A 6,000-nucleotide genomic window follows, 5' to 3' on the forward strand; every position below is an offset into this window, starting at 1 on the left:
GGACTAACAATGACAATATGATTGGATCATTTGTAAATGAGAAAGATCAAAACAACCTCAGCCATCAATCTAATGAAAGTTTAACACAACAATTGCATTGACTGTGTGTGAATTGGGTTGCCACTACAAGATCAATAGCACAATGCTTAAAGTGCCGAGCTGCCATTGTTGTAGATATCTCTGCACTGCCGTAATATCGTTGAGCTAAAATGGGGGATTCTCTCTGTCTCCCTCTCCTGTGTGCGCTCAGCCTAACAATGCACTGCAGCGGTTTCATCTCTCTATCTCCCCCTCAATCACGCCTCCTACTCCCTCCCTCACACTGATCATTAAACAAAAATGCTGCACATACACCAATATTAGACAATCCTGAAAGAAAAAAAACAGCCAAGGGTTTTCCTTCACAGCGAAGCCGCTGCTGAGTCTCCACCTCTTTTTATGTCATCTCTCTGTATTGATCCACCCCTCAGTCCTCTCTGCACCTATTTCTTGCTTTCTATTCACTCTCATTCACATTCCCATATCTTCCTCTATTCCCTCTTTTTGTGTTTGATCCCCTTGCCTTCTTTTCATTCCCCCCATCCCCTCATCCCCGGAGAAACAAATGAGAGGAGTGGCTCTTTTACATCTCTCTCTCTGACTTGCATCTACAGTATATCTATATCTCTAACACCTACACCTTCTGTCTAAATTCCCCTGTCTCACTTCAGTTTCATACTAACACTTCTCTTATTTATTTCCTATCTCTCTATCTTTCTGACTCTTCTTACTCCTCCTCTACTTCTGTCTGGGAAGCCCCCTGCCTCTCTCTCTTTGCTGATTACAAATTCATGTGTGTTTTTCTAGTTTCTAGTGTTTGCCCAGAAAAGGACACAGGAGCAGTCTGGACACTGAAGAGATGTGGAGGGTGCATGTGTGGTCACTCATGTTTTGTTTTTGTTGTTTACATACACTGGGCAAAGAAGACGGAGTGGAAGAGACCACGGCAGATTGAAAGACAGAGAGACAAAGTCATGGGCAGATGGGGGGAGTGATGGGAAGGCAAAGCAAAGAACAGTTGAGTCATGTGCGGGAGAGGTGTGGATATGATGCTGTGTGCAATAACAATTAGCACTATAGAATGGATGGAAGAAAAAGACAACAATCTAATCACTTAGTTTAAGAATTAAATAAATACAAAAAAAATGCAAAGGCATGGATGTGATGTAGCACTAAAAGGTAAAGCCAGACATAACAGATTATGCACAATCAAGACCACCCCCACTGTGGGTTTATATATAGCTGTGTGTTAGCTCTTTCTGTTGGTTTCCCACTTGGGCAGAGGAGATGAAGCTATAGCCTGTTTCACTTGGGGCTGTTGGCTCACATACCCTGAAACAATAAAAAGAAGAAAAAAAAGAAAAACTACTCTCCTCTGATATGTGTAATTGCAAACTGACTGTATTGTCTTCGACCCCTGTCTCCATCTCTGGCTCTCAATTTCCCCTCCATCTGCCCATTACTTTGTCTAAGTCACTGTCTGGAGTCCCTATAATCCTTCAGTCAGTCTCTTTCTCGTCAAGGCATGTCATGCCTTGTGCAAAAATTACTGGGTAATTAGGTGTATATATCCTGCTTCCCCTGTTGTTCCTTGTCAACATAATCCATATTTGGCTCTTGCTTTCTTTGCACATTCTTCTGTATCAAAGCTAGAACAGAACGCTTGTGACAACGTGGTGATCTACGATATGGGCTGTCCATGCGAGACAAGGTCAACCACAGAGGAAAGAAATTCTTGACACTAATCTAACTCATGATACATGGGCCATTTAAAAAAGATGACTGCCTCTCACCGTCTTTGTCCGCTCCTTACCAACTCTTACACACACACACACACATTTCTATGTGAAATGTATGTAAAACAAGAAAAAACTGCATGTAACACATGACACAGATTACTCCTATTAGGTTTCCCGTCAGCTCACCTCTTGTTTTCCTATTCGGGGTGATGATACCGCGCTGAATTTGAATGCAGCAGTCCCTGTTTAACATTATCTCAGGTGGACCCCTTCACACTCTCTCTCATACACACACACACACACACACACACACACAAACACCTCATTTCTGCAATCAGTGACTTTCATGTACCTGTCACTATCTATCGATCATCCCCTGGCTGTTGTGTAGGTTGCACCTCAAAGTCATTCTAAAGGTTGGAAAACCATTTTTCTATTAATAAAACAACCGGTTAAACTCCTCTAAAAGATGCAATATTCCTATTGCCTTCACTTCGTCACTGCCCACTACTTCCCATATACCCTTGTCTTCATATTGTGCTCTGCCGAACCTAACTGCTGCAAGTGTGTGTTACTGTATGCATTAATTGGAACCAAATGTTACGCATCTGCCCTCAAGCAACCACCTAGTTAGTTAGACAAGAGTGTGTGGGTGTGTGTGGTGTTGAGTGTTTAGGCAAACAAGGGTGTGTATCTGACAGCCAGCCTGCATTGGGTTTCACATATTTAGAGGAAGAAAAAATATGTATGGGGAAGGAGAAGTGAAGCAGGGGTGGGGATTCTGTTAAAGAATAGTTTGTTTTTGAGGAATAACTGGCCATGGGAGGTGGGTTGGGGACGAGGGAGCGATATAAATGTTGCAAAAAGAGGCATCCTCTAATGAGGTGTCCTCTAATGGCTGTGCTTACGTGATTAGCCAGTGGGAGGTACAGTTTATGTGTTTTATTAGTTGATGCATTGGGCTGGCAGTTCACCATTTCTAGCCTGAATTTTTTGCAAACAGTTTTATATCTGTGTGTGGGTGGCATGGAATCTCTGTGCGTCTGTGGGTTTTGTGCACTCCAGTTCTTAGGCAAACCTTACGAGGAGTTCCCAACTCTCCTCTATTATTTACAATTCTCCTTACTGCTCTCCTGCAATCACCCTACATTTTCTCTCGCTCAACCCCTCCTTGTCTAGACCACCACTGCTGCTGTTTATCCCCAGTGATGCTGCTGTGTCCAGCTTCTCATGTGTGCATTGTCCTCAACAAGCCTATTGCTCTCTTTTGGAGGCATGTCAGTATCTACACATCCACCCTCCTGTCCTTTATCACATCTTGAGCGGATGTGGATTTGCTTGCTGTCAAAGAGTCTGAGGGAATCTTCTTCCCTCAGGGCATTTTAGTCAGTAATGTGTATCAGTCTGACACCTGCTGGGAGAACTGTGGTACTGCAGTATCACACTGGTTTTGAACGGGAGCCAGTTTTGACAGCTGAGAGATTTTTCCTCTGGGTGCTGAGTGAAGAGGCCATATTCTGTCTCAAGTATGCAGGTTATCATCCATGTCTAAAGTACGCTTGGAATTTCTGCTTGAGGGCTTAATGTTTTTTACTTTGTCGGCACTTCTATCTAACTTACGCATCCATTGTAGGGCTACATTTTATGTTTATTCAATAGGGTTTATGTTTATGCTTCCTTCATCAACTTTATCTCACAAACTTAACCGTAATTGATCAGAGATGTGTTTTAGATGTGGAATTGTGGAAGGTTTGTTTTTGCACTGTTCCTGGATGTGTACTAAAGTTCCCATTTCCTGGCAAACTGGGGGAAGGGCATGGAGCAATGTGTGTTCATTTGTTTGTTCTGTGCATTTTGTTAAAATACACAGAACAAAAGCTTGAAAGTAAAAATATTTGTGGATGCAACATATATCAATCAAGGAAAAGTAAAAAAATAATACAAAGTGTCTTACTGCTCAAGTAGTGCACAAATAATGTGCTTCATACAGTGTTCTCTGACATGCTCATGTTTATGCCTTTTAACTGTATCTACTTGGTAGTGAGAAATTAAAAACATTCACATTTTAATTTCATTCAAGTAGATTCCCACTTTTCATTTGTTGGGAAAATGACCAGAGAGAGAGAGAGAGAGAGAGAGAGAGAGAGAGAGAGAGAAATAATCCAAAATCAGGATAATAACTGAGCACTGAGGTATTATGAAGCAGGTACTGACTCAAATGGGCAGTGGAAGGTAGAGAGGGAAGAGCAAAAAGAAAGACGGGAAGGGAAGGGGAAATAAAAGTGCAGCGTACAGAGGGTAGACTGAGGAATGGAGGGATTGGGGGAGCAAAGTTGGAAAAAAAACATGCAGCATGAAACAGAGAGGGAGGGAGAAATATGGCACTTTAGAGAGGGAGGGGGAAAAAACTGTTCATTCCCAGGTTTGGCTGCATTCCAGGCTGTCTGGCTCTGATTCTGACGGCCTCCTGTTTTTCTTTTTTGTCTTACCTCCGGATTGACAGGACCCTGGAATGTCCTTCTCCCTGCCTGATCCTAAGTTCAGTCATCATGGCACCACCCAATGTTTGCAGCTGGCTGAAAAAAAAGGCAGAAGAGCGTCACGCATGTCATTTCAACTTCCTCATTTCCACCATTCCTCAGACAGAATGCAAGTTTGTGAATTGGCTGGAATTTGGGACGGCAAACAAACGTTGACCTCTTCTCACATGTCACCTGCCTGAGAGCCGACAAGCAAGAATGAGGTGCACTTTTTTTTCACAGCACAACACCAGAGTTGCTGTGGAAATCTCTGAGTGGAAATTCAACACATTTTTTGTCCCAGTGGAAGTGGGGAGAGACTGGAAACATTCCTAGCGGGACAATAGGCTATCAAAGACCCTAAAGACCACTTCCTGTAGTTCACAGACATGAATCAGACAGCACCAGGTTACACAACAGGTACTCCAGCGGTATGCATGGAGGAGAACTCTGCCTACAGTTTCACAACCTGAATTAAGTGCAACTCCACTGTGACTCAACCTGAATGTCGTATGATGATCTGAAAGTTAACCAACTGCGTGGTGAATGTTGTCAGAGTAAAAAGTGCACACTTGAAGTTCACTGGCAAAACACCCATTCTAAAATGTTAGTGTCATATTCAGCCTTAGGAAAAGAAATAGAAAGAATAGGGTGATTTAACAGCAATTATTTCCAACGCTGTTTCCCTTGTTTCAGGATTCTAGAATTATTTAACAAACAAATGGTTGTTCTAATTATCTTTTACCTGTCAATTATTGGTGACGTCATGAAGTTGTTTGTTTTGTCTGACCGAGACTAAAAAAAAAGATGATTATTGTTGATTAACTTGTTAATTAATCCTTTAAGCCCAGAACAGGTAAGAATGAGACTTGATTCAGGTAAAATCTTGAATTCTTGAGTTGATTTGCATTAGGAAGAGGATGGATTTCTCAATAATAGATATGCTGTAAGAGATGTCTAGTGTTGTATAAGCAATGACTGCTCCTGAAAAGTGTGATAAGACAAAAAGGTTTGAGCTATATGAGTCACCAGGGTGGGTGGGTGTGCGCGTGAGACATAGAAGGATGTTAAGTCATAGAAGTGGTTAATGTCCAGGATGGGAGGTGTCTTTTCGCACCAGGTTGAAGGTGATCACATCCTCTTTGTCAGGATGAACATTAATGTTTGTGAAAGAGCCATAAAATGTATTTATTCTCTATAACTACTAATTGTGTACAAAGAAGCAATTTAAGTCTCTGCATGTTTACTGCCTTAGTGCAAAAGCAAATAACGATGTGGCAGCGCACCGGGCAACAGACAAAATAATGCCTTTACAATCTGATCCTCATCTTTGCCTGTTGAGGCAAGTGAAAGAAAGGCATAGCCTAAACTAAATCTTCTTTTCCCCCAGATAGTAAATTAAGTTAAAAAGCCAACAACCCAGCCCTGTTTGAAAATACTTTCTTCAGCCAGTGTATGTCCTTGTGTTTAAAACCCTGACCACGTTTAGTGTCTGTATCTAATCAAGGTCTTTAGCCCCATTATCTCTCCCTCCCTCTCGCTCCCTCATTCTGACCTTACAAGGAGAGGCAACAGGGTTGATGTCATTGAATGAAGAATGCTGCAAGAATCCAGAGAGAAAAGAGAGCAGGCGAAGGAGGGGTCTGACTGGACAGTTTATGAACAGGGAGAGAGAGCCGTTTATGAACACACAGAGACAGAGA

The sequence above is a fragment of the Etheostoma spectabile genome, chromosome 6, assembly GCF_008692095.1.
Source record: "Etheostoma spectabile isolate EspeVRDwgs_2016 chromosome 6, UIUC_Espe_1.0, whole genome shotgun sequence".
Classification (NCBI taxonomy): domain Eukaryota; kingdom Metazoa; phylum Chordata; class Actinopteri; order Perciformes; family Percidae; genus Etheostoma; species Etheostoma spectabile.